Genomic DNA, 27,076 nt, shown 5'->3' with positions numbered 1-27,076 from the left:
CTACAAGGAACCTAAGTAAGAGTGTAGCCTAGTGTACTACAAGGAACCTAAGTAAGAGTGTAGCCTAGTGTACTACAAGGAACCTAAGTAAGAGTGTAGCCTAGTGTACTACAAGGAACCTAAGTAAGAGTGTAGCCTAGTTCACTACAAGGAACCTAAGTAAGAGTGTAGCCTAGTGTACTACAAGGAACCTAAGTAAGAGTGTAGCCTAGTTCACTACAAGGAACCTAAGTAAGAGTGTAGCCTAGTGTACTACAAGGAACCTAAGTAAGAGTGTAGCCTAGTGTACTACAAGGAACCTAAGTAAGAGTGTAGCCTAGTGTACTACAAGGAACCTAAGTAAGAGTGTAGCCTAGTGTACTACAAGGAACCTAAGTAAGAGTGTAGCCTAGTGTACTACAAGGAACCTAAGTAAGAGTGTAGCCTAGTTCACTACAAGGAACCTAAGTAAGAGTGTAGCCTAGTGTACTACAAGGAACCTAAGTAAGAGTGTAGCCTAGTGTACTTCAAGGAACCTAAGTAAGAGTGTAGCCTAGTTCACTACAAGGAACCTAAGTAAGAGTGTAGCCTAGTTCACTACAAGGAACCTAAGTAAGAGTGTAGCCTAGTGTACTACAAGGAACCTAAGTAAGAGTGTAGCCTAGTTCACTACAAGGAACCTAAGTAAGAGTGTAGCCTAGTGTACTACAAGGAACCTAAGTAAGAGTGTAGCCTAGTTCACTACAAGGAACCTAAGTCAGAGTGTAGCCTAGTTCACTACAAGGAACCTAAGTAAGAGTGTAGCCTAGTGTACTACAAGGAACCTAAGTCAGAGTGTAGCCTAGTTCACTACAAGGAACCTAAGTAAGAGTGTAGCCTAGTTCACTACAAGGAACCTAAGTAAGAGTGTAGCCTAGTTCACTACAAGGAACCTAAGTCAGAGTGTAGCCTAGAGTACTACAAGGAACCTAAGTCAGAGTGTAGCCTAGTTCACTACAAGGAACCTAAGTCAGAGTGTAGCCTAGTTCACTACAAGGAACCTAAGTCAGAGTGTAGCCTAGTGTACTACAAGGAACCTAAGTAAGAGTGTAGCCTAGTTCACTACAAGGAACCTAAGTAAGAGTGTAGCCTAGTTCACTACAAGGAACCTAAGTAAGAGTGTAGCCTAGTGTACTACAAGGAACCTAAGTAAGAGTGTAGCCTAGTTCACTACAAGGAACCTAAGTCAGAGTGTAGCCTAGTTCACTACAAGGAACCTAAGTAAGAGTGTAGCCTAGTTCACTACAAGGAACCTAAGTAAGAGTGTAGCCTAGTTCACTACAAGGAACCTAAGTCAGAGTGTAGCCTAGAGTACTACAAGGAACCTAAGTCAGAGTGTAGCCTAGTTCACTACAAGGAACCTAAGTCAGAGTGTAGCCTAGTGTACTACAAGGAACCTAAGTAAGAGTGTAGCCTAGTTCACTACAAGGAACCTAAGTAAGAGTGTAGCCTAGTTCACTACAAGGAACCTAAGTAAGAGTGTAGCCTAGTTCACTACAAGGAACCTAAGTCAGAGTGTAGCCTAGTTCACTACAAGGAACCTAAGTAAGAGTGTAGCCTAGTTCACTACAAGGAACCTAAGTCAGAGTGTAGCCTAGAGTACTACAAGGAACCTAAGTCAGAGTGTAGCCTAGTTCACTACAAGGAACCTAAGTCAGAGTGTAGCCTAGTTCACTACAAGGAACCTAAGTCAGAGTGTAGCCTAGTGTACTACAAGGAACCTAAGTGTTACATACTCCATTTTCCTCAGTAACTCAAATTAATGAACATAAGAACAGCATGAGGTTAAATAAAATTGAGACTCCAACAGGATCAAGTCATTGTCTCCTGTCCGTAGCTAGATCTCAATAGTGTTAGTTCTTGGCGGTAACTTTCAGCTTATTCTATGTTTCTCGATGTTTCTCTATGTTTCTCTAGTTCCCTTTTCTAATCACTCCACATTTTCTGTCGCGCTCAAAATCTGTTCTTGTTGGTGCGTCGCCAAATTTTAATCACACTAAAACTTAAAAATCTATCTTTGTAATGAAAGTTGGAAACTAGATTCTTATTCTGCTTAACAATTTTCAAGTTTATAACCTTTTAAGTGTGCCAGATTGTTTTGTGTGGACACCTAGAGTGTTTAAGAGATAAGATAGATTATTTTGACATATTGTTTGAAATTTAAACAAACAAACCAAAAAAAAACATTTAAGAATTTCTTTTCGGTATACACTGACAGTCATGTGGTCATAAAAGAACATACCCCCTGTGGAGAACATTTTTTGTTCCAAGATCAGATAATGGTCCAAGATGTGTCAAAAGGATTTGTCAAGATAGCGTGTCAGGATGATATGTCAATATAATTTATCAAGATGATGTGCCAAGACGATGTGTCAAGATAATGCTCCTAGATGATGTTTCAAGATGTTTAGTAAAAATGGTTTGTCAAGATAATGTGTCAAGATAGTTTGTCGAGATGATGTTTCAAGATGGTTTGTCCAAATGATTTATCAAGATGATGTGTAAAGACGGTTTTCCAATAAGATTTGTCAATATGATTAATCAAGATGATATGACCAGATGATGTGTCAAGATGTGTGTCAAGAGAATCTGTCCAGATGTGTTTAAAATGCTCAATTCCATTTCACACATTATGTTCAGATTATGTTCAGGTTATTTTCAGTTCGACTGGCAGAGCTCGTGCTGTTTTATTCAGCAATCCAAACCCTGAGACAACACACGAGCTCACTATGAGATATAAATTAGTATCCTCATTGAGATCTTAATGATGTTTTTCTTGTCTGCCCCATTTATTTAACTCATTGGCCAAACTTAATAAAGGATCATAGTGACCTCGAGTTCATTATGAACTGGATCCATTGACTCCATTCATGTCATTTACATTAACGATAAAATGGAACCCAACTTGCAGAAGATAAATGTGTAAGTATATATGTATCTACGTATTAGAATAATATTGAATTCAAAAAAAAATTCTTCACAGTAAAAAAAAATACGTTTGAAAAATATCTTTCTGTTTGCCTATACATTTACATATACAATAAGACATATGTTGAGAAATGTTGAGAAATGTGAAGGAATTTTATGCAATTTCTCTTTTAAAATAAGTAAGATAAAAAAAAAGACCAACCCAAATACTCAGACGCAGACAACTTTAATCTTATAATCCATATCTGTTGATCATCAAATACCGCGCGCCGCCCGAAATCTGTCTCTATGGTCTCCCTTCAGGTTTTCAACCAGACATACATGAACATGTTAGAATTACGAATTTTTAAAGTTGATATTTGTTGCGTAGAATTATGGTTATAGTTTTTGAATCGGTTAATAATAAATAAGATACTATTATACCTAGATTCTCTAAATTTGATCGCTCTACTCGTGATGTTTTTAGATTTTTTCTTTTTATAAAAGTTAAAAAAACTAAAGTTCCTTCACATGTGACATCAAATATCAACCTACTGTGTACACATTTTACAATAGTTATCATATGTAAATCCCCACTGACAGTACAGGATTTACATGTAGACTATACAATATAAAAAACACATGTGTGAGTCTGATATGAATATAAATTATTTTAGCTAAAGATTCATCTCATCCAAATCACAGAAAGATGACGCTTACTATAAGCTATCCCGACAAGATCAACGTCTAATCATTCGACTCAGGACCGGACACAACAGAATGCGACAACACATGTGCCGGAAGCTCAAAATTGGAACCAGTGAAATCTGCCCATGTGGAGTGTCACCAGAGAATGCCGACCTCGTCCTCCTAAACTGCTCTCTTTACCAAGAGGCCCGTACAAGACACTGGCCACAAAACACCCAAAAAGAAAGAAAACTATATGGAGAGCTCCCTGATTTGGAAACCACTGCGCAGTTCATCTCATATATTGGTCTAGTCATCTGAACACTCCAACATAACAATGAGAACGAAGAAGAAGAAGAAGCTAACGATATACCATTTCACTATTTCTGTTTGCTTCTAAATATACATATATACTGAACATTTGTTAAACTCTTTAGACACTGACATTGCGAAAAAAAATTTTAAAGGGCCATATATCTAAGGGACGTTTCAAGCTTAAATCTGGCCCTGCCGACTGGTTGTGATTCGCTTACTCCAGTTAAATATTAGCGCTAAAATATATCAATTCTGATTCTCTAGAAACGTTTTATTTAAAAGGTTCTCTTTTCAAAGTTCACGTGGAAAGTCACAGCATATGTGGTGTAGTGTAGACTAGCAGATCTATCCAATCAAACCAGTTTTTTTCCTGTCGATCCAGAACTCTGACAAATGCTTGAAAACTTTTTTTTCCCCTCGGCCTCGCATGAAACCAGGGAGAGACGAAGATCTGCACGTCATCAGAAATGTGTCGCTGCACATGTGCAGACGTGATTGACGCGCAAGGCCTGGAGGCAAGGTTTTCTAATGAGTAAGAAAGTTTCTGACGGGAGTCGAGACCAAAAAAAAAAAAATTGCTGAGTTATTCGTGAGATTAATTCAAAATGAGATTTTTTAAAAAATATTATTTTTTATTTTGAAGAACTTCCAAATAGGGGCTATAACCTAGTTTTTATCACATGAGTTTTTTGTGTGTGAACATATCTATATATGGATATAATGGGTTGTCGCTTTTGATGTAGAGTAATAGCGAGTCAAATGTTTGGTTGGTTTTAAAAAAAGACTTGATCCTTTACCGCTCTGCATTTCTTAACGTTACATCGCCAGTAGCAATATATCATTTCACATTGACCGGCCAATACAATATATTTATGACAAGCTTAAAAGTCCAATGCTTTAACAAGCGCATCAAAATATAGAAACATTTCCAATTTAAAAAAAGCGAATATAAGGGAAAAAACTGCAAATACTAACCATATATCTCAGTACTGTAAGATTTATTTCATCTTTTCAATATCAAAGAAAATTAATTAATTACCGCTAATTAATTGATTGGTTACTTGATATATATGACTGTTACAAAGAGCAGGGTGCCAGGACATCCGCTCTGTTATCAGCAGCACACGCCTTGACTGGCTCGGCCACGTTCGTAGAATGCCAGTAGGTCGACTTCCACAGGACATCCTGTCTTGCGATCTAACAGAAGGCAGGAGAGCCGCCGATGGCCCACTTTTACGTTATACGGATGTATGCAAACGCGACATGAAGCTCTTCAAAATCGACACTGGCAACTGGGAAGAGGTGGCACTGGACAGATCCACATGGAGAGAGAACATAAAGGAAGGGTCACAGATTGCAGACGTCACACACAACAGAAGCAGAAAGAAGGGTGAAAATGCAACGGCGCCTGGTGATTATATATGCCTAACCTGCGATCGCAGCTGTGTATCAAGGATTGGCCTCTTTAGTCACACTAGAAGTTGCAAAGGGAAAAGATCGTCTCTCGAGACGTAAAATTACACAGAATGACTGTAAATGTGCAGTTTTTTCCCTTATATAAGCTTTTTAAAAACTTTTTTTTATATTTTGCTTTTTTTATTTGTCTAGTTATTTCAACATGGTTCGCCTTTATCTTTTTAGCGGCCCCCGAAAGGGCAATAGACGCTTAATTTTGTGTGGTCCGTCCGTCCGTCCTTCCATCCCGTTTAGATCTCGTCAACTAGAAAAGATAGGGAAAATCCGACATCATAATATTTTAGACCTTTCAAAGTTCATATGCAACGGTTTACTTTTTTCTTTCCTGAAAGAAAAATTTAAATTTTCAAATCAACTATGCAAGCAGTTTTTTCATAAAAAATACAACATTTCTATAACTATTCACTATTAAAGGTAACAAACAAGGGATGCTATTTAGTATAGGGAGATGGCTATTTACCATATTTATAACATATTTGTGCAAACGGTTTTAGATTTTTTGGCAAAAAAAAAATATGTACGAAAATAAATGCATTTTAAAGTAAGTTCTGCTATACTAACTACTACATTTACAAAAAATGTTTACTTTTTTTAAAAAAAAAAGAGAAACATTGTATTTAATATGCATATAAGTGGAACATAATTTAAAACAACAATTAATAAGACGTTTTCAATATTACTGCGCGAACTGCAGCGAGGCTAAACACAGATAATACACTTAACTACAGGAATTATTTTTTTTAACGGAAATGTTTTTTTTTCCTTGAGGCTTGGAATAAGAGATTGACCCTTTACAAAACAATGAGATAATCATTATTTGAAATCAGTTAGGCCAGGCTAACATCTAACTTCACCTTCACTTTCACCTATCCCTTGGTCTGCTGGACCGTTGGGTCACCACACAAGATCTGTCAACATTCTTTCTCCATTCTTCTCTCATGTCATTTGCCTTTGAAAGAATTTCCTTCTGATATTAAAAATATTGAAACCTGCTTTTTTACCTGCCTGGGTTGACCACTTCTGGGGCCGATTTTGAGTTTGTGTTTCAACACAAACTCACTTTGTAACCTTGTTCATTGTGTTTTACGTCTACAACTTTATTAGCAAAACAGAACGTAGAATAGGCATTAACAGGGTCATTAATAATACTGTTGTAAACCTGTTCCCCCCGACTGACCATAATTTCCCACGTAAGAACTTTTTGAATTTTGTTTATGTTTTGGAGGCAAAACTGACCTGAGCGAGTGTGTTGAGGTGTAAAGTAACTGGAGTTATGATCGCGGATTTTTTCAACGGAGGATTGTTTTTCTTGAGTCGGTTTTTGTGAATAGTTGTATGTACATTTAATTAGGAGAACTCTGAAATTATTTCTATTACTTGGATTATTGACTGTTCGTAGTGGATTGTGCTTCTGCAACCAGAAGGATATCGGCGACCTGACAATCGGTGAGTTAACTTTCTTTAGTCTACTTCAAAGTCGTAACAACAATAATAATAATAATAATCTTTATTATCCATCAGGGAATTCGTCTTAAAATTTGTACATCACACCAAACTGAAAACTGAAATATACATTCACACCAGCCTCACTTATAATTTACATGAGAAAAGTTTATATCAGATAGTTTCTATTTAAAGATTTCATTGCCATCGGAACAAAAGAGTTTTTTTCTTTGTTGTCGGTGTCTTGTATCTCTTTTGTGATGGTAAAATCACAGAATCCAGACCCAGTGATTTTCTTATTTTTAGAATCTTTTTAGGCATCCGGTCAAATGCTGGAGGGCTGGTATTCAAATGGGCCGGTGGGGTCAACGAATGGGCCTGTGGCGTAATCAAATGGGCCACTTTGAATGAATATAAGTACCGTAAATACACATACTCTCGTAATAATGGAATCATCTAGATCTATATCCATATACCATGCTAGTGGTGGTTTACAATTATCTCTACTCTATATACACTGATAAATAAAAAAAACAACAAAGTAAGACTTTGCGATTGTGTGAGAATTAGACTTTAAATAGATGATAAGTTATAAATTAGTAAAGAATTTCCCATTATAATGATGTAGTATTGTAAACAGTATCTTTAGTATCCTCTGTTACTAAAATTTTCTCGAAGAAAGCGTGTTCTGTAAGGGATGTGCATAAGATTATTCAGTTTGTTCGTCGCAAGATCCCAGGATTTCCATGCTATGAATTTTACGTAGTGAAGGAAAGAGAAAGGTGTGGAAGAGAAGGTGTGGAAGAGAAGGTGTGGATGAATTGACACAGATACAAATCACAAACTGCTGGAAACCTTGCTGAGAAATGCAGCAAAATTTCTGTTTCCTCATCAAGAACCTTAATGAATCTCATAATTAATGATAAGTAACAATAGATGTACGTCAATTTGTGGCACTGACGAATCGGGGGGGGGGGGCGGTATAGACGATCACCCCCCCCCGCTTGGCCGACCCCTCAAGGGAAAGGGGGGGGGGAAGAATTTTAGTAGAAATCACACAATTTGTATACGAATTTATTAGAAATGTTAATAATATATACTAATTATTTATATTTCAACCTATTTTTAGATTTTTTCGCGCACCCCCCCCCCCGGCAAGAATGTTGGCCGATTTGGTGGGATGGGAGGTGGCGATGACATCAATTCTGCATCCCCCACCATAAACTTTCGAGTGGGGAGGAGCGGTCCAATTTATTTCTAGAAATCACAGCTTGTCTAAAGAATCAATTAAATATCTATATGATTAAAACTTGTTATTGTATATGTTAGGAGAATGCGTTTCTGCAGTGAATAATGCAGGAAAACGCATTTGGCGTCTGGCCCACTGATGCAGCTTACAGCGCTCCCCCAGACCCACTAGCTGTTTTTTTTTTTTGTGTGTTCTTTTTTTTCGCCGAAGGTTTAGAAACACTGTTGTTTTTTTTTACAGCTTATATATATATATATATATATATACTCGCGTTCTCGCGTTTTTGCTTAGGGGTTAAGGTTTAAAGGGCGTTAGGGTAAGGGTTTGGAAAAAAATCAAACCCTCACTCCAAAGTTCTGGATCCGATAGTGATTTGTGGGCCGGATTGTATTGTAAAGTCAGGGCCGATTTTGACACCCAGTCCGCCACTGGTTGTACGTAAGTTTTACAGATGAAATATTACGTCAAGTAATGTATAGTTTGACTTTTAAATATCTAGAAATAGAGTTGTATTACCCATGCAACAATAAACTGCTCTTTCAAAAAAAGGTTGAGCTAATAATTTAATGGTAACAGTGGTACTATGAGACAAAATTCATAAAAAAAACAACAATAACAATAATAGGACATATTTATTTAGTCTTATCAACGTCGCCATGTTATAGATTACTTGTTACCAAATGGATATCTACCTTTCTTTACACGATAGGACGTTTCCTTCGACTCACCTGACGTGAGACTGTGTACTTTTGCAGAGATTTGTTGTGAAAACAAAACTGTCGGAAGTCTCCAGGTTTCCCAACAGATTGATATCATCTCTGACATATCTGGTTTCCTGCTCTCTCTAACGACATGCTTGACATGCTGGCAAGAGAAAGAAGCAAGTTTATTTTTTTGTCAGCGAGTTGATGTGTTCAGACATTGCCACACATTTATGTCAAGCTCAAAAGTAGTATAAATGATTAAACTGCAGTGTCACGTGATGTCAAACACCATAACAAGTGTCTACATCATTTTTAAAAACATCTTTGATAAAAAAAATAAATTATTCCATACAAATAGGGCAATGTTATGTCATTTTGTATAACTTAAAGTGAAGTTTCTTATGCACAACACTCTTTTATTCTGTAAAGTACAAGTTTTGCACAAGTTATTTCTCCCACACCCGATTTCGGATCAAGCTGAAAATGATTTCTTTTACCTGACAACACAGGAATCAATTTTTAAAAAACTATTAGTTTATTAATGATTGGCAATTAATTATTTTGTTTGATATCTAACGAGGGAGATGATGCAGAATAAGTTGAATTAGTCCCGTTTTATACTTTGTGTAGAGAATTAGCTCGTTGCTTAAAAGTTTCAAACTAACAACAGATCGCTATGAAACTTTAATTTTCATAAGCACTTCGCTAGCACAGTGGTTTGTGTGTGGGCTTGTGGAGGCTTGATCCCTCGAGTTCAAATTCAATTCGTCCAACTTTAAAAAAAATAAATACATTTAAAAAGCGATCACGGTAACATTGGCACAGATACTCCCCTTCTTTCTCCACCCCCCTTTCCCAACTTGTCCAGACAAGTGATAGACACATTGCGCATTGAGAAAGTTAAAAGTATGAAGTAGCAAAAACAAATGGTAAATTTATTATTGTTAGTTTAGATCTAGTGCACATTTTATTACATGACTGTTCCAAACTAATTGATACAATTACACGTCACATAAGCTTTGTTTCTGTAAAAAAAAAATAATAATTATCTTGTTAAGATTGGAGTCCGATAGCATAAAGGTCTATATAAATTTTTAGCCCGTCATGTGTTTTTTATTGTTCGTGTTTAGGATGTTCCTCCGGAACTGAAGATTATAACATCCTAGCACAAACCTTCCCAAGGATGGCAGCGGGCAATGTTTGAACCCTGGACAATCGAGATAATATTGTAGAACGCATACCACACGACCAGACATTCATGTTCTGAATTACTAATTGATCAGACTATAATTACATCCGGAAGTGATCACGTGACGAGGTTGGAAGGATGCACTTCTCTTGTTCCAGACGACGTCTGATTCAATCCCTGAGGTCGTACGCTAACCTACGCTGCTAGCACCTGACGTATTTACCTTGAAGTGTATCTAGCGTTGTTACCTGCTCGACTGTACAAGTGTCACAATGACATCTCGAGTACCTGTCATGAATTGCAACTATTCCCACTGCTATCTCTTCCCCCGGACAGATGGCGCTGTGTTTGACATTATGTGCGTTTTAAAAAAGTAACTTAATGGGTTAGGGTTAATTACACTTAACACTTGATGTTTTTCAAATGTATTTAACATCACATTGGATCTACGTCACAGCATGCCAGGGGCGCTGCCACTTAACTGTATTCTATAGTCTCGATGTTTAACACACACAATTTGGTGTATTGGAAATTTGTTACTTATTGTAACTTGAAACATATTCATTGGAAATAGTAGAGACTAATCCTATCAGATTCTGCGTTGCCATTACAATAACTAACACAGAATAGTTTCACACTGAATTAGGATTAGGGTTATTGAATTTGTTTTCCTGTCAAAATGATTTAGATTTGCGCTAATACAATTTGGAAAAATGTTCGGACATGTTGTGTACAAACTTGATCTGTGTCCAGTGTGTAGCGATTTAAGTATTTAGAGTGTTTTGCGAGTAATGTGTTTAGAGTGTGTCTACTGTTTGTATCACAAGTCTGTACGACATGGTAACGAGCTATTGGTCTAAACTGCCCATAGGCTGTGACGTTGCAGTTCAGTGTTCAGGCCTTCTATATGGTTGGTCTCGGAGTATGTCAGATGTTAATACTGTAATCCAGGATATGTTTACTACTGAATTAAGTATGAATAGTGTGTACATAAAATATTTTTTTAAAGCGTTCCACATCACATCTGTCTGTTGATAGTTAGATCTAGATCTACATCTTTTATGTGCAATTTAAAATGTAACTATCATTACACACATGTTAAGATACATCAAGGTGTATTGTGCAAATGTGCTATATAATCTTCCAAAATGCATTTCAGTGCACTAAAGATTCGTGCGTAATGAGTCATAGTGTGTAATTCTGTAATGAGTCATAGTGTGTAATTCTGTAATGAGTCATAGTGTGTAATTCTGTAATGGCGTTATTGTCCATTTAAGTCCACCCGTGAAACAAAGCATGAATTGATATAAATATAAATTGTGTTTAACATGCGATAGTATTTAGTTCAGTTGAAGGCTATTTGTATAGAGCTGGGGAAATGTTAGGTGTCTTAATGATAATTTGGTTTGAGGCTATTAGCCAATAAATTAGTTTCAGACTATTTGTCTATATATTATTTGGTTTAGGGCTATTTTACTGTATATTATATAGTTAGAGGCTATTTGTCTATAGAGTATTTGGTTAAATCCTATTTCTATATGACATTTTGGTTTGAGGATATTTGTATATAGGTGTTTTGCTTTGAGGTTATTTATCTATAGATTACTTGGTTTAAGGCTTTTTGTGTACAGATCTTTTGGTTTGAGGAAACACATCGACATATTTCCAATCTCGTTTATTCCTAGAAATTTTTTTTATTCGCTTGGTGTTTAAACCGATAAGAATTCACGCTAATTTTTTTTTTTCCATGCTTAGTTCTTCTTTCCTCTTTCAGTGTAACTTTTTTTTATATTCGAATAGCGTCATTGAGAGAATGATGAATGGGACATAACTCTTGTGAATGGGAGCACAACGCAGTGAATGGGACGTAACTCACTTAAGCGCTCCATTTGTTCCAGCGTTTCACGTGACGGACAAAAGAAACAGTAAAAGTTTTATCATTTCGTACCGACCTATGAGATTAAAGTGCATGTACTCTGTACTGAACTCGAGTGTACTCACTGATCTTGGGCCTGCGTACGTGTGTTAACAGAACATAATTATTTGTCAGTGTGATCGAGTATATACGTGTGTGTGTTTACATAGATATATATACGCTTGTGATTGTCATAGCTAACGCGCTCAGACAGCGTTCACTCCCTGCTAGAGATGCTATCAGTCTGATGGGCAAGGAATGTGGGAAGCTGACACTGAATGATGTTGCCCCAGCAAATAGAGCGAGGTGCCCTAGACAAATGAGAGATAAGTACACAAAGAAGTCAGGGGATAACACTCAAGCAGACCTGAAGGATATGTTGTTGTGTAATGGATATATCGAGAACGTCAAGAGAAACAAGAAATTATTTCAGATAAAAAAGTAGCGCGACACCGAATGATTGGCCTGAATACTATACAAATATACCTATTGATAGTATATGTGCATTAGTGTATGTGTGTGTATGTGGAGAAGGTGAGATTGAAGCAGTGCTGGATTTAGTAAGTAAAAGTAAAGTTCCCCTTTCAGACCTTGCAATTTATAGGGCAATTGATGTAATTGTAAAGGCCATCTGTTTCTGCAGCCCACCCACCTTTACCTTTCCCAACTAGTGTCAAGTATCCATTAGAGCTGGGTGGACTCAGAGGCGCCAAAAAATCCTGAAATTAAAAATCCCAGTCGTCACCAGGTTTCGAACCCGGGAGCCTCGGTTCGGAAGCCAATTGCGTTACCGTTCATCCACCTGGATTTACTTAAAGGCAGTATATCTCGGGGTAGCCCATAAAATGGCTACAGTGATCTATTTAATAATATTTTGTAAGAAAGAGCAAACTAAAAAATCTAGCGTTATGTTGATTCCAAGGGTTTCATACCAAAAAAGTTTACAACAATTCCGTCCCTGGGTTGAAAGATGAGAGCGTGTGCGACGTCAAACTATACATAAGCGTTGAATTGTTCGATTTTGTCGTGCCTTGAGCCTGCATTACGTTTGTTAACAGCGCTATATTAAATATATCATTAGTTATTGCCCTTTTTATAACCTCCCGGAGTTTAGAAATGGGCTGACAACTAATGAGGAGAATTTCAAGGGACAGTTTTGCTCGAGACCATTCGTCCTAGAAGGCCTGAGCACTGACCTACAACGTCACAAACCGGTGGATAGATTAGACCAATTTCTCCTTGCCACTTCAAAGGTATGTACGACGTGGCAACGCGCTATTGCTCCCCACTGCCCACAGGTTGTGTGACGTTGCAGGTCAGTCTTGAGGCCTTCTAGGACGAATGGTCTCAGTTTGCGTGAGGTAGATACTAACGTATAGATACTTCGGCCAGGACACTCTTTGTTTAGATCCATTGCATGACGTTGTATCTTATCCAGAACTAGGAAGACTTAAACGTTTTCATTATTCATACCGCCCCGAGTGGGTTTCGAGCCTAATACTTCAGTCTATGCAACATTTTAATCTAGCATCAAACTGAAATAAATATCTGCATTGTATTTCACGCTATATTTATGCTGTTCCAATTTCTATTTCTCTGATTCAACATTTTCACGATCAACTCAACAATGTCAAGGACACTAGATAGAACTTAAATATTGCTAACTAAATAAACGCTCCGCTTATAAAATGTTAATTATAGAGCTTAGAAAAAAGAATTGCTTCTCAACACTGCCATTATTCTGTACACCGAATACACCAAAAAAGTTGCTATTTATAGTTTTTTTTCCCGCCATGTATAAAAATCTCCAATTGACTGCTTTTAAAAATGGACTATAAGATATTCAATTCTGGGGTGAATATAGTATTTTAACAATTATTTTGTAATGTGATAATATAAAATAAGACCAGTGAAGGTGTAACTAACAATAAATCTGCTCACAAAAGAGAACTGCTCTGTTTGCGTAATTAAAAGACGTAATGGGCTCACTAAATGATTACAAACACGCTTGAATGCTAAGCTCATTTGTTAAAAGACATTCATACATAAACATGTATTTGTAAACGCACACAAAACACGCACATGAATTGACAACAACTAATTCTCACACACTGACAGACATGAACACATATACAAACTGAAAAGAAGCATCAAGAAAGCCACTTCCTGTAAACATTCTCCTAACTGTCCTTGACATTGGTAGGGAAGCTGACTTGAGAGTCGGTGATTTCTGTCAAAACCTATTGTCTTTGACACACGCCAACACACAAACAAACAGTATAGTTTTTAGGTTAGGCATACGTCACTTCCATCAACAATACTGAAAAGGAAACTAGATTTAACCAATCGTATCGCTTCATTCTTACAGGATCTTGGGCTTAGTGACGGTCTATTCCAAAGCTATGGTTCAGTTATATATACATTATACATGTATAGGTAGATCTAAAAGCATTAGGATAACCGACTCAAGAAAAAAAGTAACATTTTCATCTAAGCCTCTCCCTTTCCCAAGAAGTAAATAGATCGTGTGTCTGACTGATTCGAAAAAAACTGGTCAGTGTAAGGCTTGTCTAGACTACGTATAGTCGGTCATGACAAGACAACCAAGCGATAGTGTTTGTTGTGTATTGAATGGTCTGGCGAGAAAATACAGACTGCCGTGGTTAGTCAAGCATGTAAATCTACTTTTAATACGCATTTTTTCTTTGCTTACAAGATCCTAGATCTAACTGCATAGACAAAGATATATTTCTTTTACGAGAATGTAAACTTTGCTGTATGGTCTCCTGTTATATAATTAGTCAATAGATTAAATTAGTAGGCTAGTGTGACGTCACATGGAAACCCGGTGAATGTCTGACTGTTTTGGATGCGCAGGAAAATTACGTCAGAAAAACATCAATTACTAAGTTATTATTGCAAATTAAAAAAAGAAGAATATATTCATTATATGTAAATCAAAACACATATTATATCAAAAATTGTCAAAACCATCGAAGTTTCCCTTTAAGACCTGTTGGGGGTCTGAGGATCTGTTAGGGCCTGTGGATCAGTTAGGTTGTGGGGAATTTTGGGGTCTGCGGATCAGGTAGGTTGTGGGGAATTTTGGGGTCTGCGGATCAGGTAGGTTGTGGGGATCTGTTATGGCTTAGTATCTGTGGATCTTTTAGGTTGTGGGGTTCTGTTAAGGTCTGTGAACCAGTTAGATTGTGGGGATATGTAAAGGTCTGTGGATCAGTTTTATGTCGATCAGATTATTCCATTAAATTCATGTGTGACATGGTCCACTCTTGTTTCAATGTTAAGTTTAAAGAGCCTTGATGCATGTTCTTGTGATATTTCGAGGGCATAGTCATCGAGTTTATTTTCAGTCAACTATTTATGGCCACACTCGATCTTGAATATGTCAAGAAAAAGTAAAAAAAAAATCTGATTTAAGAGGTATTCGGTAATACATTTTTAGCACATTTACATTACCAGGAATCATCATCATCATCATCATTGGCCTCCTTCAGTCGTAGAACGACTATGGTTCATCTCAGAGCACACTTCCTCATGTGGCTGTGAAGCCCTATTTTGGAGAGACACTCCCGTCCACAGATAGCGCAGGTTAAGGTGCCTTTTGCTTCAGTGGTAGAGGAGCTGGCCGTTTTTCGGATTGTACGTTTTTCTTCCTGAGCTGAGACCCATGTACTTTCACTGTCCATTGAGTGTCCATATAGCTTTCTTGGTCACTGTCTCTCTCCATCTGGTGCGGTCTAGCGCTATGTCTTCCCAATTGTCAGTATTGATGTTCACTGATTTGAGGTCACGTTTTATTACATCTATGTAACGGAGGTGGGGGCGACCAGTTTTTCTTGTGCCAGTCGCAAGTTGACCATAGAGGATGAGTTTCGGGATGCGCTTGTCCTCCATCCGGCGAACATGCCCAAGCCAGCGCAACACGGCGTTGTCTGAGGGCTGTAAAGATGCTGGGAATACCTGATCGCGCAAGGATCTCAGTATTGCACACTTTTTCTTTCCATGTGACATTCAAGATCCTACGGAGACATCTCAAATGGAATGAGTTCAGTTTTCTCTCTTGCTTTGCGTAGGTGGTCCATGATTCACTGCCATACAGCAGTGTACTCATAACGCATGCCTTGTAGACTTCCATTTTGGTCACCGTAGTTAGCTTATGGTTTTCCCAAACTCTTGGTCTGAGTCAAGCGAAGGTCGGGGCAGCCTTCCCTAAGCGTTTTTTTTTATCTCCTCTTCTAGAGACAGGTCATATTTAATTGTGGATCCCAGATAGCCGAATTCGTTTATGGCGTCCAGCTTGTTATCGTCTATGAGGATGGAGGGTGGTGCTGTAGCAGGTGGTCCTATAACATTTGTTGTACCAGGAATACAGAAAGCTAAATGACTGTATGAAAAAAAAACATGAAAAAAGTAGCCATTACTGTTTAAACAAGATTTTACTAATATTTACTAGATTCTATTACAAAGACCTTCCTTCAGTACCTAGAAAAAGAAGAAAAGACAGACAGAAAATGCGATGAAAGAAAGAATGGACAGACCTGTAGAAGAATTTCTCTCACCAAATGAACGAAACGTTTCTGTCTTTGTGTCCACTTGTTCGTCGAGCAAAACTCTTGTGATGAGATCTATGTCATTAAATTCAACAACTGAAAGCCGGACATTGTCACATTTTAGGGCAATGTCTGCTAGATGGAGAACACTACTCCAAAAGGGCGGACATGCCCTCTTCTTTTGTCGGACGATTAAAATTACTAAATGAAAGCGTACGTTTCAATAGTGGCTGAATCTCAATGTATTCGATTTGACGTCAGCTCTGAAATCAGTTCCCCCCCCCCCCCCACCTCCCCTCAAGCCATTTAAAAAAAAATCTTTTGATTACCATCAGTGCGAACACTGAAAGATCTTTCCCAATTAAACTACAGACTCCACATAAGTCTTTACGCCCAGACAATCCTCAGAAGTGTAGAGCTTCAGTCTTGACAGACTTGGTACAGGAAGTTAAAAGCGCAGAGAAACTGTACAGTTCTTGATTTCCGAAACAATGCAACTTTGAAAAATGTCTCATTTGCCCTGAGGAAATAAGCAAAAGTTAAAGGCTTAAATCGCAAGAAACATTAGAGGAAAAAGTCTTTGTTCAATCTCATTTCCAGAGCTGAATCAGAACTCAACTAGTGATTTTAGGATTGAACGATTGTTTTCAACTTCATTTAGCTGGAATTGAGCTAGCGGTGATTCTATTACTTCCCTTTGAACTCTTAAAAGCTGTTCAAATGTATTTTTGACTTCACTTGCTATCAGAGTCCTGTCCTCAACCATCTACCTCAGCCACCTCCAGAGTAACCCCCCCTCCTCCCCCTCTCATGGAGACTTCCATGACGTCCTTTTTTTTTTCTCCCTCAGCCTCGTTTTCGACTCACAAACCCAGAATTCGCCCCAGCGAGTGTGTGTATGTAATGGGAGTAATGGGCAGCTGGTGAGTCTGGCGCTAGGGTGCATACCTCCACCAAGCAGGCGGGCGAGGAGAGCCCCGCGCTATTCACATCTTCCCTTATTAAAGACAAAAAAAAAAAAGATGCTGTAAAGATGCTGTGAAGGGGAAGAAAGGTGGGGTTTTGATACCATACAGAAAAAGAAAGAGTGAACATTAGGAAAAAACAAACAAACAAGCTACTGTACAGTTTACTGTAGACAAATCTCCGAGGATAGTAGAAATAATGGGACACCAAATATAAGATTTATCGTAAAAATCGCATACAATTGTTAAAGGAGAATATTCTAGAATTATGACTGTGCATTTAAAAAGTTCACACATTTTCTCCCTGTTGGACACTTATTTCAAAGGGAAGAACGATACATTTTTGTGGATTCTTGAAGTTTTGTAATTAATGTTCTTTTATTCTGCGGTGGATATCATCGATTCGTATTTTGTTCTGTAATTTTATTTTTTGAACATTTTTTGTTTACCCTAATTAAGTTATAACTTTGCATAACTAAAACTTTTGGAATCTAGCACTCATAAGTTGGATAATTCCAGTGTTTTCTACACCTAATAACCTTTGCTGATCAGATGTGTTGATTTTTTTTTCTGTAACAATTGAATTCCAAACCGATTACTCTCCCTTACAATAATCAGCGTCTTGAACACGTTGCCATGGAAACTAATAATGAACAAGACTGACAAATTTATTTCAATATTCGTTTCCTCTTTTTTTCCCCTTCGATTTTTATAATTCAAGCAAAATGTCTATTGACCTGTCCTTACCTTGATTTCTGCCAGTGGCCAGTTATCTCCCCTTCTCTTCGTCTGTATAGCCTGCTGCGTTTTGGTCTGTATAGCCTGCTGCGTTTTGAATCATCGCAGAAATGAATATTTAATCATTATGACCTGGTCATGAAGGTATGACATGAATGCTTAGTGTCCTAGATTTTGTTAGACATAGAGAAATTGTGAGGATAATAGATTCAGGAGAAATAGCTGACCTAAAGTTCTTAAAGAAAATATTTTTTGAAGGAGTAGAATTCTCAAAGTGTTTTGTTATTGATTATTTGACTGATAACTCGGTCGTACACTTATATTTGTACACATTTGCTTAGTGATCAAGTTTGTGTGACGACCTGGTGATTGAAAAGTTACGGATATTCTTACTTCTGCTGAAACTGAATTGACCTTGAATAAAATAAATTATGTGAGCTGGAGTTTGATGTAATAGATATTTGGAACTTTTTGGAGGAGACTTTTTGTTTTATTCATTCACTTTATTGCTAAGAGGTAAGTACAACATGTGTAGATATAATAATAATACAATTAAGAAGTTAATTACATTTAATTTGTATAGTGCTTAAAAAAATGTAAATTCAAAGTGCTGTGTCAGTATATTAGACTTAAACACGAGATAACATGATAAACAAATGTACACACAAGTGTGAAACATGTTTTAATGCTCCTGAATGTAGTGAAGCGTGTCGATTGTCTGCGATTAACGGGGAGTGAGAATATCCATTAAAATTTTTTAATGGCATTAGACAATGATTTATCACATGCTTCATACCAGAATACCAGACTATATTCATACCAGACTATGCTTCAAACCAGACTATGTTTCATACTAGACTATGTTTCATACCAGACTGTGTTTCATATCAGATTGTGTGTGTCATTGCTAGGGTATGAGATCTACTCGACTATGTGCTGTGAGCATACCCAATAACCATAAGTATAGGGCTATTTGACTATGTGATGTGAACATACCCAATAACCATAAGTATAGGGCTATTTGACTATGTGATGTGAACATACCCAATAACCATAAGTATAGGGCTATTTGACTATGTGATGTGAACATACCCAATAACCATAAGTATAGGGCTATTTGACTATGTGATGTGAACATACCCAATAACCATAAGTATAGGGCTATTTGACTATGTGATGTGAACATACCCAATAACCATAAGTATAGGGCTATTTGACTATGTGATGTGAACATACCCAATAACCATAAGTATAGGGCTATTTGACTATGTGATGTGAACATACCCAATAACCATAAGTATAGGGCTATTTGACTATGTGATGTGAACATACCCAATAACCATAAGTATAGGGCTATTTGACTATGTGATGTGAACATACCCAATAACCATAAGTATAGGGCTATTTGACTCTGTGATGTGAACATACCCAATAACCATAAGTATAGGGCTATTTGACTCTGTGATGTGAACATACCCAATAACCATAAGTATAGGGCTATTTGACTCTGTGATGTAAACATACCCAATAACCATAAGTATAGGGCTATTTGACTCTGTGATGTGAACATACCCAATAACCATAAGTATAGGGCTATTTGACTATGTGATGTGAACATACTCAATAAATATATATAGTATAATAAGTATAGATCTATTACTAAGAGATGGTATTTCTACTATTCTAATCTTTTTAAACGAATTGCACATGAAACAGAGCTAAAACGATGCAGCTCTAGTGACCCTGTGACCTCATCGCGTTGAGTATATCATAATAATTCACTCACTACTATTTGTGTCAGTCAAGATGACAATAATTAGAAAATTGAAATAAATCTAATAATTAATACACAGAAATATGCAAATAGAGACCACCATCAAAACACCATTCTTTCACATATAAATTTAATCCATGGTGAGAATTGCATATCGGCGCAAATTTTGCACTAGAAGATCCAATGCAAGGCAGTTATTACAATAAAATTGAAAACAAAGAACGTGTAAAGAGTATTTAAAGATGTCCTAATTCCATTGTTAGTGTCGATGAAAGCGAAAATTTAAGCAACATTTTAAATATTCAAACTCTTAAAAATCAACAGTCTTCTATTTATTTAAAAATAATTAAATGGCAAAATTTGTCATTACATTGGAGATTTTATACATGACTTTGAAGCTATAAATAGTAAGCCCTTTGGTGCATCCGGTTTACTAAAAGGAAGTGTTGGTAAGCTATATTTTTTTAAGAGGCATATTTCATTTTAGTGGGCATTTTAGTGGACATTTTTGTGGACATTTAAGTGCACATTTTAGTACACACTTTAGTGGATATTTTTAGAACTGCAGATTCAAAATTTATTAGCTCCTCGGTTTGTAGTAGAAAAAAAAATTAATATGGAGGAAATATTTGTCTTTCACGTTGACTTAAGAACTTATGCAAAAATAGAAAAGATAACTACTGTCAATTTAAGGAAGAGAACTAGATAAAAGCCAATGGCCCAATTTATCAAAAAGCGAAGATTGAGCTGGATAGGACACACCTAGCTACCAATGTTGCAAGGCAGGCACTTGATTAGAATCGTCGATGAAAGAAGAAAGTGGGCAGACCCAAGCAAATCTTGAAGAGGTCAGTCATCAGTGAAGCTGGGTATACTGGAATGACATGATAGCTGATGAAGAAAGCTGCTCAGAACCGAGTTCGGTGGAGAGGTGTGGTTGAGACCCTATGCCCCCTGGCAGTGCACAGGATTAAGTCAAGTCAACAACAAATAGTGTTAATATTCTAGCTCAATACTTTTTGTAAAACTTTAGTTGGCAACAAGGAAGTTCAAATAAGCGTCCTTGACATTGTGAACATCTCCAATCAAAACTGAAAAGCATTGAGGAGCGTTTTTATCGATATTTTTTTATTTTTTGAATCCCATGACAACAAACATTTATTGAGTAGTGGCTGAGTGACATACACTGTTTCTCTACCTGAGTGCCCTTAAGTTCGATTCCCGATGGAGCTTTTTTTTTATTTCGACATTAACATTGTGCTTGACCGCCTGAAGGCAGCAATGAAACCTTAGTGCAGTGTTACCAAACTGTGCTCCGCGGAACACTATTGTTCCGCGAGGTCTCAATAGCTGTTCCGCGAACTACTCGAATAATTAACTAGTAGGCCACCAAGTGTATTAATCTCTCTAAAAAAAATCAAGGTTACAAAGACAGTTACAAAGACAACATTTAATAAAAATTGTAAACCACAGAGTTAATACTTCTTAGTTATATTTTGTTATTCATATGTCTTAGTTATATTTCTTTATTAAAACAAACAAAAACCAACTCTAATAAAATACTCAGTAAGACACAAAGATAAAGGCACACTCCTCGTTCCATATGCTAGGACAAATTTGTACAAATACTCCTTCTTCCCTAGTGCTATTAGAGCACGGAATGGGTTGCCTGAACTAGCCAGGAAAACCAGTGACTTGTCAGAATTTAAGTCATTGGTTAACATGCATGACTAGATGTTTTTATTTTGAAGTAACGTATGTATTATATAAGATAAGATAATACAAAAGTACACTTTGTTTTTTTCGCTTTAAAGAAGGGTGATAATCACGTTTATATTTAACACATAAAAGGTTTAAACATTATATACATATATTTGCTCAAACACTTTTGCTCGGATATTTTCGCTCTACTGGATTGCTCGTCTATCTTCTACACCAAAAATAATGTGATAACAAGATTGTTAGATTTTCGCGCCTAAACGTGACATGTTCTTCGCTTTTGCCAAAACTCCATTTCTATGCATGAATTTTTGGGTGGTCAATTTATTCTGCGTCACTTACTTTCGGCCATGACGATGACTTGCCACGTTGGAATATCTTTCCATATTGATGAAATAGACCTTAAGCATATCTCGACTTCGAGTACCTGGCTAGTTATTACAGAGGCGACATCTTGCAAAATGGTTGCTGGTTATTGTGCCTTTTCTCTGTTTATGCCTAAGCCAGCAATGTTTTTACTAACATAATATATTATTATTATTATACCAACACTTCAACAAGACAACAAGAAGAAAAATCATGCCAGAATAACAATTAGCAAGTAGAACTATCATACAATAACAGCATAATAAAAACTATAGGTAAAGAAAAACATTCATACAATAATGGCAATCAAACACGAAGAAATATTATAAAATATGAGCTACAATACAAGAAGAAAAATCATACACGAAGAACTATTTTTGACTAACACATTGGGACTACTTTTTTCTCATGCAACCATCTCCCACGTGTCTATCTCCAGCCAATAGTTTCTCTTAGTTACTGCTAACGGAAGTAAACTGCCAGCAGACGAGATAACACGTCGGTTCGGACTTGTGTTAGCGCTAATCTGAAAGTTCTCTCCAGGGTTCTGTCCTTAAAGTGGTCCCTGGGCTGCTGTCTAGCAGTTCCAGGCTACTGACCGGAAGTGGTCAATTACGATGACCACAGGTTTGGTCGTAGTGAAGTGGAGAGCTCTCCGGAAATTTGACTGTGCTCTCGGAAATCACATTAATTGTGAGAGAGAAGCATCGTAAAGCTGACCATTAGATGACCATGTATCAATTTGCTGTCTCGTGATGGCCACGAGACGTTAAAGACTTGTTTTTATGTATAATAATCGATGCGATGTAAAAATGTTTGAAAATAGTTTTAACGTATCATTTTTTAACACATAATAGTAAAACAAAGCCACAATAGTCAGTATTGTTTATAACAATGTAACCATAGTCAGTATAGTTTATAACAATGTTACTATAGTCAGTAAAGTTTATAATAATGCTGCTATAGTCAGTATAATTTATAACAATGTTACTATAGTCAGTATAGTTCATGACACTATTAATATTGTCAGTATAGTTTAAATTAAAAGCAAACCTTTCAGAGTCCTAAAAGAGAGAAATTGAAATATGTTTTTTTGCATGATTGTTTTCAACAGGCTAAAGTACTCACAAATTGAAATATATTGTCATTAGTAGAACTCGGAAGATTAGGATACAATAAACTTGTTTAGAGTTATTTTTCTTAAAACATTGAAATTAAATAGAAATAGTTTCATTACAGAAGAGCAATTATTTTTGTTGGTTAGAATTACTGTAGAGTCGGTAGAGCAATTTGTTTCTGACATATTTTGCACTGCTTTCTAGCCTTACAAACTTAACTCAGTCTACGATGACTCAATTAAAAAAAAATGCATTATTGAAAGGGGAATAAATGCAAAATAAATAGATAGGCAGATACAATTGAAAAATAGCTAGTGCAAAGAAAAATAATTAAATTCAAATATAGATATTATATTAAAGTCTGTATGTATCAATTAAAAAAAAAAATTGTAATACATTCAGTAATAAACATTGTCTTATTCACCATTTTAATGTATTACTTTACCTTTTAAAAAAATCTAATTAATTAGATACTACACAAAGGATACACGCATAGAATTACAGGTCTACAGATGATCATAAACGGTGTTATTTTAAGTACAAAATAATGTTATAAAACATTGAATGACTAACTTTTATATTTTCTGTCCTACTCATACAAGTTTCTTTCATTTGAAATCAATTGTTTACTTTTATTGAAGAAAAGAAAGAATGCATCTAGTATGTATATAAGTCAAATAGAATCTGAAACAACATTTAATAAGCATCATGTAATAAAAGTAATGTGTAATTCTGCACTTATAATAAAAGGGAAAAGCTTCTAACTTGAGGCCCTGAATGAGAGATTGACCCTTTACTAAGCTAATAATCATTCAATAACATTAGTTAGGCCAGGTTCACATTGAACTATATTTAGATAAATATCATTTTATTGAATACATATGAATACTGACAATGTAATCATAATGACGTAAATAAATATCCATTCCCTTTGGTATCATGTTATGCTATTCGTGCTAAACAATACAATAGTATCGGCAACACTTTCGATTAGTACACGTCTTTTCTTATTCTATTGGTGAACATACACTGAGGTTGTTGATAGTTTGTAGTTCATAGTCTCTGATATTCTTGCTAAAAATATTGAGACCTGCCCTTTTACCTCCCTGAGTGGATCCCTTCTGTGCTTCCATATGTAATATTAAAGTAATATTGTTTTTATTTTTATTTTTTGCTAGTTTTTTTTTATTGTTTTGTTGTTTTGTTTTTAGTTGGTACTTCTTGTTTTTAAGTTCTAAGGCCTATGTGAAGTTGTAATAAAAACAAATTTGAGCTCCTCTCATTGGTTGGTTGCTGCGTCGTCTGCTTGAGCTTCAAGAACGGCCACTCGGTCTTTAAGTGATTTATCTTCCCTTGGCTCCACAATTCCGAAAAAGTCGATAGAAAATAAAATTGCCAGAAACTTAAGAATGTGTTTGTTTACTGAAACACTTTACACAAATTGTGTTTAAATAGTCCTTAGGTTGTTAAACACAAACTTTCTTTTCCTGGAAATAGACTACCTAGATCCACATTAGTTGTGTAGTGAAACATTATGTTTTTGAAACTTGAAGTATGTGTAATATTGGAGCTAAAACAAAAAGTCCGGACGAGTAGAATCTTCTAATATTATACTGAAGTGGCACTACAACTGATCAAGGTCGCGACCTCGACCTCCACCCGATAAGCATCTAGAACGCAATTCGTATCTTTTCTGACCCAATCAATCTGATTCCTGGACTCAATGTGCAGTCAAGCGTGACAGATCTCTCTCAATACAGTGGCAAACGTGTGTGTACATATTGCGAAAGCTCACAACTTCTGTGCACAAGATGGCGTGCTTAAGTCTTAGTATTAGATGACGTGCTCAGGTCTTGGTATTAGATGACGTGCTCAAGTCTTGGTATTAGATGACGTGCTCAAGTCTTGGTATTAGATGACCTGCTCAAGTCTTGGTATTAGATGACCTGCTCAAGTCTTGGTATTAGATGAACTGCTTAAGTCTTGGTATTAGATGAACTGCTCAAGTCTTGGTATTAGATGACCTGCTCAAGTCTTGGTATTAGATGACCTGCTCAAGTCTTGGTATTAGATGACCTGCTCAAGTCTTGGTATTAGATGACCTGCTCAAGTCTTGGTATTAGATGACCTGCTCAAGTCTTGGTATTAGAAGACGTGCTCAAGTCTTGGTATTAGATGACCTGCTCAAGTCTTGGTATTAGATGACCTGCTCAAGTCTTGGTATTAGATGACCTGCTCAAGTCTTGGTATTAGATGACCTGCTCAAGTCTTGGTATTAGATGACCTGCTCAAGTCTTGGTATTAGATGACCTGCTCAAGTCTTAGTATTACATGACCTGCTCAAGTCTTAGTATTAGATGACCTGCTCAAGTCTTGGTATTAGATGACCTGCTCAAGTCATTGTATTAGATGACCTGCTCAAGTCTTGGTATTAGATGACCTGCTCAAGTCTTATTATTAGATAAAGTAATGTCTGGAGTATTAAGTTTGTAAGAAGGATTACTAAATATTATCCAAGAGAGTTTTTTTTTTTTAACCAAGCTAAAAGTTTTTATCTCCCTTCCCAAGCCTTTATTTAGCTGTGTCTATAATGGTTTGTGTCTACGATGGTTTGTGTGTCTACAATGGTTTGTGTCTACAATGGTTTATGTGTCTACAATGGTTTGTGTCTACAATGGTTTGTGTGTCTACAATGGTTTGAGTCTACAATGGTTTGTGTCTACAATGGTTTGTGTCTACAATGGTTTGTGTCTACAATGGTTTGTAGTCTACAATGGTTTGTGTCTACAAGGTTTTGTGTGCCTACAATGGTTTGTGTCTACAATGGTTTGTGTCTAGATTGGTTTGTGTCTACAATGGTTTGTGTGTCTACAATGGTTTGTCTACAATGGTTTGTGTGTCTACTATGGTTTGTGTGTTTTTACGATGGTTTGTGTGTCTACAATGGTTTGTGTGTCTACGATGGTTTGTGTGTCTACAATGGTTTGTGTGTCTACGATGGTTTGTGTGTCTACGATGGTTTGTGTCTACGATGGTTTGTGTCTACGATAATTTGTGTCTACGATGGTTTGTGTGTCTACGATGGTTTGTGTGTCTACGATGGTTTGTGTGTCTACGATGGTATGTGTGTCTACGATGGTTTGTGTCTACAATGGTTTGTGTCTGCAATGGTTTGTGTCTACAATGGTTTGTGTGTCTACAATGGTTTGTGTGTCTACAATGGTTTGTGTCTACAATGGTTTGTGTCTACAATGGTTTGTGTCTACAATGGTTTGTAGTCTACAACGGTTTGTGTCTACAAGGTTTTGTGTGCCTACAATGGTTTGTGTCTACAATGGTTTGTGTCTAGATTGGTTTGTGTCTACAATGGTTTGTGTGTCTACAATGGTTTGTCTACAATGGTTTGTGTGTCTACTATGGTTTGTGTGTTTTTACGATGGTTTGTGTGTCTACAATGGTTTGTGTGTCTTTAATGGTTTGTGTGTCTACAATGGTTTGTGCGTCTACGATGGTTTGTGTGTCTACGATGGTTTGTGTCTACGATGGTTTGTGTCTACGATGGTTTGTGTCTACGATGGTTTGTGTGTCTACGATGGTGTCTACAATGGTTTGTGTCTACAATGGTTTGTGTCTTCAATTGTTTGTGTCAACAATGGTTTGTGTCTTCAATGGTTTGTGTCTTCAATGGTTTGTGTCTTCAATTGTTTGTGTCAACAAAAAAAAACTGACAAAAAGATACGTCTCTAAACAGAATAGACATCCTTTTCTAATCAAATTTAAACATCGGTAAAAAGCTGATTAACAATGTTTCGCAGTCCGAATTTTGTTGAAGTCACAATGTCGTCTGCTCGAGTCAACGGCAGAGAATGAATGTTCGTTCGTTACAAACATAATAATAAGAAAAAAAAATATGGGAACCTAA

General features: G+C 36.6%; 1 protein-coding gene across 1 annotated transcript in view; it reads left to right on the top strand.

Annotated features, from left to right (window-relative positions):
• The first annotated feature begins 17,452 nt into the window (after positions 1 to 17,452).
• Positions 17,453 to 27,076, top strand: part of LOC106058466 (organic cation/carnitine transporter 2-like) — a 145,117-nt gene continuing 135,493 nt past the window's right edge. Inside the window, exon 1 of the mRNA XM_056021473.1 lies at positions 17,453 to 18,693. The gene's annotated coding sequence lies outside the window, so the exon portion shown is untranslated. The remainder of the gene's footprint in view (positions 18,694 to 27,076) is intronic.

This window comes from Biomphalaria glabrata, chromosome 2 (assembly GCF_947242115.1).
Source record: "Biomphalaria glabrata chromosome 2, xgBioGlab47.1, whole genome shotgun sequence".
In the NCBI taxonomy this organism is placed as follows: domain Eukaryota; kingdom Metazoa; phylum Mollusca; class Gastropoda; family Planorbidae; genus Biomphalaria; species Biomphalaria glabrata.
The sequence above is the reverse complement of the archived record's forward strand: the minus strand, read 5'-3'. Positions and strand labels throughout refer to the sequence as shown.